This window comes from Protopterus annectens, chromosome 9.part0 (assembly GCF_019279795.1).
Source record: "Protopterus annectens isolate FY-2018-M chromosome 9.part0, PAN1.0, whole genome shotgun sequence".
NCBI classification, from domain to species: domain Eukaryota; kingdom Metazoa; phylum Chordata; order Ceratodontiformes; family Protopteridae; genus Protopterus; species Protopterus annectens.
The window spans coordinates 1,284,531,569-1,284,545,511 of NC_056743.1; positions in this window are offsets into that span (position 1 = coordinate 1,284,531,569).

Genomic DNA, 13,943 nt, shown 5'->3' on the forward strand with positions numbered 1-13,943 from the left:
CTGTGGACAGTTGTGCTTGTAAGCATGCATATCAGATATCAGGGGAGGGTCTCAAGACATAATAAGAAAAAAAAAACAGATGGCTGCCTGGATAACAGCCTCATTAATCTGCTGTCACTTGACTGGGGAATGAATGGCTGAATGACTGTGAAATCCTGATGGTTGGCAGGCATCATGAGATAAAAACTATCTAGAAAGACTAAAATAGTTTACTTATTGTAAGACGAGCAGGCGTGAGTCTCTTCTTTTTGTATTAGAGGCTGGTTTAGGCATAAAAGCAAAGTGCATCTTTTTATAAATTCTGAATAACCTTATTGTTTTCATGTCCTCTGTTTATTTAAGTAATAAAATGCCTATGTTTGAATAGAACATTTAATACCACAGCAATGTTCAAACTACTAAAAAATAAAATAGTGTTGCTCAGAGGCAGATCAAATAATAAATATGGTGAAATTATAAATGCTCCTCAGAGATAATACTTCAGGGACCTCCAGAAGGAGACCTAATGGCCGTGTACCCAAATCAGAGAAAGGAACCAATTAAATTTGTAGCAAGTGACTTGGCACAGTTTAAAAAAAACTCTTTTTCTTTTTTTTTTTGTTTCTCTTTGATCACTTAAGGAATATTGAAAGAGATAACATGCTGGCTTGCTACTCCCTCAGTGATGAGCACTAGGCTAGTCAAATGATTTGAAAATCAGCCCTTTTATTTATCAGTTTTTTTGCTCATACAGTTGAGGGGCAACAGAATACAGAAGGGGTAGTAGTACCAGGAGCCAGATGTGCCAGATGAGCCAGATATTATTGTTACACATGGATCCCTCTTCTGGACTTAGGCTAGTGCTCATAGTTAAACTGTGAGTTACGCAGCACAGTCTTGCATTAAAATCAATAATGCACCACTAGTTAGCAGTTCATAGAATGACATAGTATTACAGGGAATTCAGCTAAAAGGCAAGTAAAATGAGAAATGCAAATGACTGTATAATGACATGCAAATGAAAAAGTGAGGTCTAATAAATTTGCAATGACATGCAGATGAGTATTTGTGAAACTAGGTCATTACTCATATTATGTTAGGCATCTGAATCCATCCATTCATCCACAACCCCTTTTTCCCACTTTTGCACATGAGATTGAGGTGTCACTCATACCTCTGAACTGTACAGATTTCCACACAATGTCCAGAGTTTTGGCTCATATTTTTGGCCTGTTCCTCATAAAATTTGTGATTTTCTGGAAAAATCACTATGACAATATGAGGAACGAAGTCACTAAATAATGATATACATTTGGGTTTCAGACTTCAAATCCTTCAGAAAATGTATGTCAAAACAAACCCTGTTACTCTAGTAAATTTCTAAGTTTATAAGAGCAATATTTAAAATCTGTCCCTATTTTTGGGACTTTATCCCCCCATTTTGTCTGGCTTTGTCCAGATTTCATGTGCTAAGACGTTGAGAGGTATGGTGTCACTTCACCAGTGATAAACATCTAGAGCCAAGCTTTACACTGCCTGGTAGCTAGCCCTTCCAAGGTATATTTTCTCCAACACACACTCATAAGCACACTCACATCTATGGCCAACTTAGAATGTCCAGTTCACCTACTGCATGTCTTTGGAATGTGGGAGGAAACCCACACAAACACAGGGAGGATATGCAGACTCCACATAGGAGGCACCCGAGCTGAGAATCGAACCAGGGGACCTATTGCTGTGAAGCAACAATGCTATCCGCTGTTCCACTATGTCACTCAAATGGCTGCATGTGAATATAAAGGTAAAAGCCACCTTAACAAGTGTAGCACTGCTACTAGCAAAATGCTTAGAGCAACAGTGGCTATACTACAGCAGCATTTTATTAGCACTGTCCTGGGGGTACAACATGGCAGCAGGTGCTATTAGCAAAAGTGATACTGGTAGAGGCTAACAGAAGCTCTAGGGCCATGTTTGAGGGAACAGAGAAATTATATGAGTTTTCACTGATATGGGTGACATACAAACTGAAACTAGAAGAATGTGTGGACTTCCCATATCACAGATACCAAGATATGTGCAACTCTTACTATTCTAGCTACAGGGACCTTTCAGAAGCAAACTAGGAGCACCTTGGGTATATCACATGCATTATCTTGTAAAATATTCAAGATGTTCTTCAATAAAATGCTACCAGATGTGGGTCAGCATACTGGTTTCTCCAACACACCAGGGAAAAGTGTCACCACCAAAGGTGAGTTTTATGATATCAACGGGTCTATGTTTAATGATTGAATGGAACGTTCATTGAATGGCTGTTCATCATACATAGACTATGGAAATTTCCTTCAACTGAAAGGCGAAATGATCATAAATAAGTTAATCAATTGATCATAGCTGGCCAAAATAAAGGTAACGGAACTAATACGTACTTACCAGTAGGGAATGTTACCAGTACACACTTACTGGTAACACAGGGATAAGGAAACCTGCCCTTTCCTCACTCTAGTGCAATTTCTGAGATGGTATATATAATTAGAGGGGTGTGTGGGGGGGTACAGCCACCCACATAAGGAGGGCCTGGTGTTCACCGAATCCTGTTGTTATGGGGGGGCTTCACCCCCCCACACCCCTGCTAATTATATTACCAACTCCAAGATCACACTACAATGGGGAAAGGGCAGGTTTCCTTATCCCTGCGTTACCGTAAGTATCTCCTAGTTCTGTTCCCTTTATGTTGTCCAACTATGATCATTCTATGAACTTATTTACAAACATTTGGCTTTTTGAGGGAAGATACTTTTGATGGTCTATGTATGATAAACAGCCATTCGATGAATGTTTCATTCAATCATTAAACATAGACCTGATATCAACAACCTCCCTGAAGTTCTGGGAGCTTGAAACTCGTAACTTAGTGTGGCTGAAACAAAGCCATTGTGTAAGACAAGTTTAGAGCAGCTAGTTTGCACATCAAACAACACTACTATCAAAGCTTAGTACAATCTAACCTAGTCTAGTGTCAAACCCCAGAGGGCACGGATGCAGACCTCTGTATAACCTAGTCCAGAACTTACAGTAGCCCACCCAAATACAGGTCTGGACAACATGGATATACAGTTTGCAAATGTCTCCATAGCCAGTTTAGTAGATACGGGCATCCTAAGACAATGTAGCAACTGTCTCATGTTCACAGACAACCATTTAATCCTTAAAGAACCAAAACAGTACAAGAGATGCACATACACAGGTCACACATTCAAATAAGGTTGTCAACAGCAAACACACACACACACACACACACACACACACACACACACACACACACACACACACACACACACACACACACACACACACACACAGACACACTCTGAGGTCACTACACCACAGGTACCAGTATGATTCTGTCATAGTCCATGTGGGTATTAATGACCTGAGAAGTACCTCCCTGGACTATATGAAGAGAGACATTACAGATCTCTCTGAAAACATGGCTTAGGCAGGTATGTGCCTCACATTGAGCAGCGTCCTACCTTCACCAAGGATGATGCCACAGTACAAACAAAAGATAATTGTCTTGAATAACTGGCATAGATGGTGACTTTCCAGGGGAATTCAATATTTGTCAGAACAGGAGGACATGGCTAAGAATCCATGTTGCTTTGCAAAGGGTGGCCTGCACCTGTTTCTTCTCCCCCAGGCTTCTGAATATTGGCTAAAACTTTATCCACCCCTCAAAGCCTTTTTTAGGCAATACAAAATTGACAATCCTACTGACATAGCAAATAAAACTCAAATAAACCTAAAGGTGTTACTGCTCAGTGCTCTCCTCACTCTGGAAAATATCACCCTCTATAACTACTCTACCTTCCAGCAGCCTTTTCAAGACTGCGCTCAAATTCCACTTAAATTTGCACTGATTTTGTCCTTGTTCTAATCCAGACTAACATCCCCACCTAGACTCTTAACCCAACTATACTACTGCCACTACTAACCACAGTCAGAATTAGCTAGCTGTCTTTACGTACTTTAAAATCTTGTCTGACAACTTTGTTACTAATATTATAAACAACAGGGTTGGGAGGGTGGCCTAATGGTTAAAGTGTTTGCCTTACAAACACAAGGTGCAGGGTTTGAGTCTCTCAAGGGATAATTGGCTAGGCTTAAAATGGCCCACAAGGGCAATTAGCCTAGTACTAACCAATGACAAGAAACTAACCACAGGTGGCTGCACAGGCTGTTTATTGAAAAATATCAGTAAATAACCCCACCTTCATCAGACTGAAACATTTTCCAAATCCAACGTACATTAATTAAATACCCAGTTTGAGTATCAATTACCCAATAAAAACACTCGTTTCAATGAATACATCATGCTTTTATAAAAGCCACATCATCTTATTAAACATCTTATTCAACCTAAAAAATCACACCATAGTTTTCCTAGTTTAATAAAAATAAAAATATATGTTTTGTGTATATTAAAAAATGAATTAAAAATAAATTGAATTATATGAACAGCATTCACAAGGCAGAAACTTGATTGTAAACTTGAATATAAACTATTTTCAACCCCCCCCTGTTAATACTACTATTATTGATTGCAAACTCAAATTATGTATTTTTATATACATATTTATTAAAACTGTGTGAATATGTATGTTAAATAAACAACTCATGGCAATTGAATCCCATCCTATGAATTACTATATTTTGTATGGAAACAAAAACCATTTTCACCATGTCCAATCTATTCTTAAAAGGAAATCACAATATGAATGCATAGACCAGCTGTCTAGTTTAAAAATAAAATACAATGAATTTATATGGTTAAACTCAAATACAAGAAAGCTGACTAAACCTAGATTTACACATGGACTTTCTCTTGATCTAAAATTTATTTGTCTATTATTCTTTTTATCATCTTTTTAGAGCCTTGAGCTTGAGAATACATTTTATTGAGACCGCCTCATTCAACCCTGGAGGAACATATGCAGAAGTTCTTATCTGCCAAAACAGCTCTTGTTCCTCCAGCCATAGTTGCCACGGGCCCCCCCTAACAGTGGGGACCACTTGTTGGATAACTGTAAACGCAAAACTATGGTCCAGGTAAGAGCTGATATGTTTTGTCAAAGCGTTATTCATATCAAGTTTGTTAATGGCATAAAGGTGTTCGTATATCCTTTTCTTAAGGGGTCTATTGGTCTTGCCGATATAGAATGCCGGGCATCCCTTGCAAGTAGCCACGTATACGACACCCTTAGAATCACAGTTGTACTTGCCATTGATTAAAACTATCTTCCCATTGATATCTATTCTCCCCCCCGGTTGAATGTGTCTACAATATGTGCACATCCCACATTTGGTCATCCCAGTTCTCCTCCTATTTTTGTTGGCTTTTGATCTTTCAACCAAGTTTTTCAAATTGCAGCCCCTCCTGTAAGTAAAACTAGGCTGTGTTCCAATAGATTTAACCAAGGATTTATCCTCGTGTAAAATTCTCCAATTTCTGGAAATGATTTCCTTTATTGATTTGAAATCAATGCAATAGGTAAAAAGAAACCTAATAGAGGGGATTGGACTTGAATTTATGCTATCTGGCACTGAAATAATACCTCCACCTAAAATAGGACGGAAGTATCAATTTACCCTTTTATTCACCACCTCTTCCTTGATTTCATGTATTAATGTTCCTGGGTATCCTCTCTTTAAAAACATAGTGCCCAAGAAATCACATTATTTTTTGAAATCCTCTTCATCTGAAATCATTCTTGCAGCTCTCACATATTGTCCCTTTACTACACTACGTTTTTGGTGGTAGGGGTGAGAGCTGGTAAAGTGAAGATAACAATTTGAGAATGTTGGTTTTTTATAAATTGTTTATTTATATTTATTAGATTGTGTGTCCTTGATTAGCTTGACATCCAAGAATTCTATTTCATCGTGACTGATTGTATAAGTAAATTCTAGAAATTCAGTCATCTGTGTCAAGCTTTCAATAAATTGTGGTACCAGGTCATGTGGCCCTTTCCACAAGAAACACATGTCATCTTGGTACCTAGTGTACCAAGAGACGTGCTGTTTATACAAAGAATTCTCAAACAGGAAATGATGTTCCCAATAGGCAAGGACGCTATTGGCAAAGGTGCACCCACATGGAGAACCCATCGCTATCCCCGTTTTCTGTAAATAGTAGTTGTTTTTAAATACCAAAAAATTATTTGTCAGTACTAAATCCAACAGGGTTTTACACAAGGTAGTTTGCCCGCATGAACTCGATGGTCCATTCAATGCCTGTATTATGGGGTATTACCATATATAAATCTTTAATGTCCACAACGAGGAAAATGGCATTTATGTCAAATTTAAGGTGGTTTATATCATCCAAAAAGCCCCATGAATCCCTACAAATCTGTGATTCTTCTTTCAATAAGGGTTTTAGAATCTCATCTACCACTTTCCATCTACAATTGGCCTAAAAGGGGGGTTAATTACGTCTTTGTGAATTTTTGGAGTGCCAAAAAGGGTGGGAATTCTTGGGGCTGGCATACTGAGGAAATGGAACATATCAGTATCAATGCTGCCTTCTAAAAAAAGGTTGTCCAAAATTCCCCTTATTTTCTTATATGCCATGTTGATCTCATTCAAACTAGACGGTGTATATTTGTTGGACTTCAGATGTTGATCCATCTTAATCTCATACTCATATTCATCCATCAGTATGAGACCTCCCCCTTTGTCGGGGGCCATGACCCTAATATTACACTTGTTCAAGAGTTTCAAAAACGCCAATTCTGTGTCTGAGATGTTCAAGCCACTACCCACCTCGTGTGTGTGTGATAAATTCTTGCCCTGCCAGATGCTCTTTGTCTCAGTCTGTGTTCACATATTCTTTCAAAAATATTAATAAATCCATTCAAAGGAGGATTAAAAATACTGGACACTCTGTAGGCATTAATCAAGGAAGGAGTGTTACCTAGACAATGAACTAAATTCAATTTACGTGTGTACATTTTTAGATCAATGATGGTTTTTACAATGTCACACCTTTTGTCCGGCACAAATGTAAGACCTTTGGAAAAAAAGTTCACCATTTCCGTATTTATTGTTAAAATGGTGTAGTTATAGACATGGAAATCACCCTGTTCATTGGAACAAATAGTGGGTGCCGTGCTGGAGGAAGATGGAATTATCTCCTCCGTTGGTTCCCCCTCTTCCTCCTCTGTGTCCTCCCCCGATTGTTGTAGCCACTGTTGTTCCTGCCCCCTGTATTGGACTGTCTGTCCCTGGCCATGGGAAAACCCTGATTGGTTTCTTCCCCATCCATACTACATTCAGCCTCTACGGGAATGTTCTGATGGGCCAAGTTGTTGTTGTTGTTCCTAATACAGGTTGAGCTGAATTGTCATCCTTTGGCTCATTTACTCTCTGATTAGAACTGTTGTCACCCATGCTCAACGGTGAAGAACCGAAGGAGCCTTGACCCAAAGGAGGGGCAGGATAAGCTTTGTTGTTTTTATAATCCAAAACATCTCTGTCGATCTTTCTTTTTTTGTTGAGTAACATTTTGGATATAGATGCCTCGATACTAGAAATTATTCTCAGATAATCATATTTATATCTGATGAAATCTGAGTCTTGTTGTAAAGAGGCTTCTAATCCAATGAGTTCCTCCTGTAAGCTATTAATTTCATTAACATAAAAGTTAATTAAGGACCTGAGGAACTCAAAACCTTGTTTATCAAACAGTTCCAACAGTTCTTTATGGGAGACAGAATTGTGCACAAGTCCATTTTGTCTATGCATTGCTCTAAATAGGACACTTCAAGTTGAAGTTTCCTACAACGAAACAGTTTCAGATCAAAAGCATTCAAATTATCTAAAAAGGAGCTCACCAAAGTTTCCTGATTATCCTCCACCTCATTGATGCTGGTGGTAAAAAAGTTCCTGTTTGCCAAGAACGCCGTAATATTTGGTATTGTTCCTGAATTAATGGGCCTTTGGCCTGAATTCAAGTTGTTGGTGGGCCCCCTAATTCCATGTGACAGTGTAGGAAATTGTTCTGCCACAGACTGCGTTCCATGTCCCTGTATTATCAGATTTCCATTGGTGCTGTCCATGTTCATAGAGTTGTGCTGTGAAGAACTCGCAGCATCAGAAGATAACTTAGTTTCTAGTTTTTGTGAAAGCTGGTCCACTTTGGCCAACAACATGTTGACAAAAACAGTGAGATGATTCCATTTTAGTACCTGATTCCATTTGCTTAATAGTGCAAACTCCATTGCATTAATTAAATACACATTCCTCATTCTCATCTTCCTGGGAAAACAGCACTTGGGAAACAGACCTGCTGTGCTCACACCCCTGCTCGCCGTTGCCGTTACCACTCGCCATGACAAAAAAAAAAATATTGTGAAAAAAAACAAAACAAAAAAAAAAAAGCGAAAAAAAAAACGAGCGCACAGCGGTAGCAGCAGGCTGTTTAATTGAAAAAGCAATAGGGGTGAAAATAACCCCACCTTCATCAGACTGAAACATTTTCCAAATCCAACGTACATTAATTAAATACCCAGTTTGAGTATCAATTACCCAATAAAAACACTCGTTTCAATGAATACATCATGCTTTTATAAAAGCCACATCATCTTATTTAGCTAAACATCTTATTCAACCTAAAAAATCACACCATAGTTTTCCTAGTTTAATAAAAATAAAAATATATGTTTTGTGTATATTAAATAAATTGAATTATATGAACAGCATTCACAAGGCAGAAACTTGATTGTAAACTTGAATATAAACTATTTTCAAAACCCCCCCTGTTAATACTACTATTATTGATTGCAAACTCAAATTATGTATTTTTATATGCATATTTATTAAAACTGTGGTTCGTTTCGTTTTCCACGTTTTGTTTTTTGCTTGTTTTATCATTCACAATATTTTTCCCCTATGACAAGAAACTATCTTAACTTGCAACATTTACTGTATATACTGTTGATAATCAATATCTTGTCATTGTATTAAAGCCAACAACCTGTAAGGTTGTTTACCATTGCTGCAACTTTGTATCTCTATTTATCATGTACATGATGTGGAGCTTTTCTCCTCGGGCATCCGCGAAAAAGGACCTGCGTCCAGTCGGAATTTACCAGTAAACAAATATAAATAAATAAAATAATAAATAAAATAATCTATGCCATTACTGAGACATGGTTTAAATCCACAGAAAGTACTCCAGCAGTGTATAGCTTCAGTGGCTTCTACACATTTAGACCATTAGCTGCATAGACAGGGACAAAAGGTGGAGGAGTCTCAATCGATATTAGCAGCAAGTGCAACTCTAGGCTGGCTAAAGAGGATGATCCCCTGGAATTTATCCAAGTGCAAATCACCAAAGACAAAGTCCTGTACCATATCCTAGCAAGCTGTAGGTCACCCTCTATGTCCCTAGAATTCCATAGCTCATACCTATTCCTACTGGAGGCACTCACCATTAATCCAAATACCCCATTCATGGGAATCTTTAACTGCCCCCCTATAGACTGGGAAACATACACTGCCTCAGACTTGCAGACACAATGACTCCTGGACTTCATTAACACAAATACCCTTGCCAGGTAGTGCACATACCCACCAGAAGTTCAAACATACTGGGCCTGGTACTCAACAATATAGGAGAGCACTAACCCCCCCACCCCCACCCCCCATCCCCAGTGTCAAGTCCTCATTGGTGAGGTCACATCAGAAAGCTGTAACCTTCAATATAAAAATGAACTTATTAACCCCAACAAATGATGTAATGACTAGGAACTATTCCAAAGCAAATTACATCCTATTAAGAGATAGTTTATCAAAATTCAGTGCCCTTCCCAACCCCAAGTTCACAGCAACTTATGTGGAATTGTTTAGAGAGACCCATGTAAATGGCTATATAGAGGCTACTGTACCTACTAGATGTTAGTCTGAAACAATCTCTAAAAGCAAACCATGCTGGTGGAATCCTAACTTTAATAAGGTATAAAACAAAAGGAAAAACATCATTGCTAAAATCAGGAAGAGCAACTCTAATAATGATAGGAGCTCTCTTATTAAATTAAACAGGAAACTAAGAGGATAATTAAGCCCAACAAGGCCAGTTACAACATTAACATAGCCTCTTAGGCTAAAGACAACCACAAGGCCTTCTACATCTATATCCAAAACCTCAAAGTCAGCATACAGCAATGTGCAGGACTGGTGTCAATGGTGCCAACTTCAATGAGCAGAGTGACATAGCAAATTTGCTGGCTGACAAATTCATCTCAAACTTCAACACCTACTCCCCTCTCACCTCCCCCCATGAAATATCTACTAGCATAACCCCCAACCCCTCAACTATTAATAGGGAACAGGTCCTGGTGGCACTTGTTAAGGTGAAAAACACAACCTCATTGAGCCCCAACAATATCCCAGGAAGTCTCCTAAATAGCTTGAAACATGACCCATCAGGACCACTTGAGACACTTTTCAACTATAGCCTCAAAACAGGCTTTGTATCATGAAAATGGGGGACGACAAAATAATCCCATCTCATAAGGGTGAACCATCAACTGACGCTGGAGACTACAGATCCATTACTCTGACTACTCTAATGTACAAAGCCATGGAATTAATTATCATGGAAATGATCAACAGAGATGTATACAACCTTCAGACACTGGGCCCAACCCATTTTGAATTTATAAAGAGAAGCTCATGTCTACTAAACTATGTGGACTTCTTTGAGAAGGTCACCAAGGCTTTGGCTAAGGAGTAAAGGTGCATACCACCTACCTGGACCTGGCTAAGGCATTTGATACAATACCCCACTTGGATATAGTTTACAGATTCACCGAACTGAGCATAAACCCCTACATAATTTACTGGACTGTTAGCTGGCTCACAGACAGGACTCAGGAAGTCAGGACTGGTAAGACCACCTCCATTAAGAGATCAGTCACCAGTGGGTACCTCAGGGCTCAGTGCTGGGACCACTCCTATTTGGCATCTACTTCTCGGAGGTAAAGGGTAATGTGAAGTACCTTTGGCTGACCAAGTTTGGAAATGACTGCAAACTAGGGTCTATCATAGATACCCCCAATGACACAAACATCTTATAAAAGAGTCTAACATGGGTAAATGACTGGTGACAAAGTCACTGATTAAAACTCAATGCCAAGAAATGCATTATAGGACCTTTTGGAAAAACTGCCACCCAGGATAATTATTCCATCATTAAGATACCCTTAAGACTTGACCTTGTAGTCAGGGATGTGGGAACATATGTAGACAGTAATCTGGTCTCTGAATAACATGAGGCCAAAGTAATAAGAAAATTATTCTATGTAGCCCAACTTATAAGTAAGGGCATAGTATTCAGGTCCAAGGAAGTCATAGCTCCACTTTATTTGGCCTTTATCAGACCCATCATTGAATATAATCCCCCCTTCTGCGAATAACTGACCAGACATATGCAACAGTTGGAATTCCCACAAAAGTTCTTTACCAGAAGAATTCTGGGTATAAGCACATTATTCAAAATGAATCTCCTTAAAGCCTTATCTCTATACTCGGTCTCCTACAAGTTAATGAGAGGCAATCAATGGCTGGCATACAAGGCAATGTCAAACCAGTTCTGAAGGACCTTTTGCACATCCACGAAATGAACAGCATCAGAACCACTAGATCCAAGGATTTAAATTTTGCTTGTGACATAAAGAAGACATTTTGGTGAGACAGATATGTGTCTCTGTGGATCCCTATGCTCTAGAACAGGCTCTAAATCTATGTGAAGCAGAATCAATCCCTAACCCTATGTAAGCATAACATTTACCAATGGGTGGGAAATCAGAAATTCACCCCAGGTCCAGCCTTCACGTCTCTGAAAGACAGAGGCAGACAGTAATGCCTAAACTAACATACCCCCCCCCCACATAACCTCTAGAAACTAACATGCATGATACATAGGGACACAAATGGGTTAGGATGCAAGGTTAGGCTTGGTGGTTGTTAGTCTAGTATATACATATGAACCTACAAACCTATAGCTTGCACCCATATGGTAATAAAGTCCCTACCTGGTGTCCATGAATGCATTAATTCAACAGTAAGGCTACAATTCCATTAAAAGCAAGGTAGTGTGCATTGCTCAGGGTCTCATTACCAATGTGACTGCAGAGCACCCTTGCAGTGCCAATGATTAATTACTATAGGTAGCATAAGAGTCATCTGTATTGTTGCTTCAAGCCTGTTGAGATTCCTAATGGGCCACCTAGTAGGCAAGTGCAAAGCACACTGGTGCACCTGTCACCCACATGTCTAAAACCACAGACAGTCTGCATACATCTCAGCCTCCCATGTCTCTATCCTCTCATGTGTCTTTAATGTGTTGCTGCTAATGCAGGATACCCTCTGGAGCTATGGTTAGTGACACCTGTGCAGAATCCACATTGCGTGGATAAACAGTAATATAACACAACCCATATCCAAAGCAGGACTGTAGTAGGGCATACATTCAGCCTGCAGGAATTCTGCTTCCTAGACATGCCTTGTGGGCACTACAGTATGCCCCTTCCACAGCCTGTTACCTGCTTGTAGCATGCTGCATGCTATACAACATAATCCCGAGGAATCATGTGGCTCAGATATCATTACTTTGCCCTCTACATCCACAAAATAAGGACCCATCACAACCTCCATCACAATATCATCCAGCAATAATACTGATGATGATGATGATGATGGACAGCAATTAGCACCCTCACCATGCCCTTCCATATGGCATCATTCAAGATATTTGGCAGTGCAGAAGAAGCACAGTGGTCACAAAAAGCAATATGAAGCATGCAGTGCGTTGTAAAGATTATGCTGGGTAGTACAATGGTTGAGTCACACCACACCATGCAGGAATGAGGGTGGTATAGGTCACAGCTGTCATCATTTTTATCATTTGCATAAGTGCCTAAGGACATACAGACATGTGGCATTTTACATACTAAGCAGGAGTTGCTGGGGATATAAGTCAATGGAGGCAGTGGCATAGGTCATGGGGTGGGAGTCATCATTCTCATAGATGATTTTGTCTGTTGACTGGGTGGAGGGGCCACTATGTGTCCATGCCTTGTGGCTACTGTAACTACAGGCAGTGGGGAGACACATAGTGCAGTGGGGTCCCTGTGATGAGTGGACATAGCTAGTCTAGAGGATGCCTTGGAGAGAGATGCGATGAAGCTGATGGAGCAGCAGGACCTGTAGTGGGCTGCACACAAAGTCCCCCCAGGTGGATCTGTGGCATGGCAGCTCAAAGCATGAGGTGATGTATTAGTATTACTCCAACAGTGGCAGGTGCAGACTATATTCCCTGTGATGGTGTTCTTATGTGACCCCCATGGGTATGCTCATGCCCCCGAACCAGATGGTTGCATTATCTGATACCTACATGGAGTTGGCTATGGATACAATGTGTCCCACAACAGACTGCAGGAGTCCAGTCATGGCATCATTTTTGTAATACATATTTTCCCAGAGGCTTTGGCAGTACTGTTTGACATCCTTCTGGAGACATGTAACTCATCTGTAGGTCCGAGTAGATAGCTAGGTCAGAGTAGATAGCTGTGGACTGTATCCTGATTATAGCCCTGCACATCTTTTGACTGAGGTAAAAGCCCCTGTATGTCTGGGGGCCAGATGTGATAGTGGCCTGTACCTTGAACCACTGAAAACCTGTTGTACAGTGGGTATCCTCACATCAGATGCTATATTCTGGTCTGCTGCCACAGGCCCAGAGGTAGCAGTGGCAGTGCTGTCAGTCACAGGGTGAGTCCATCTTTGGCAGGAACGGTGTGCTGCATACTGCCCCTTTTCTAAGGCACCATGTGTACTGTGCCACCTTGGGAAATGGCTAAGGGCATCCAGTGTGCCTTGGGACTCTGATTCAGTATGCA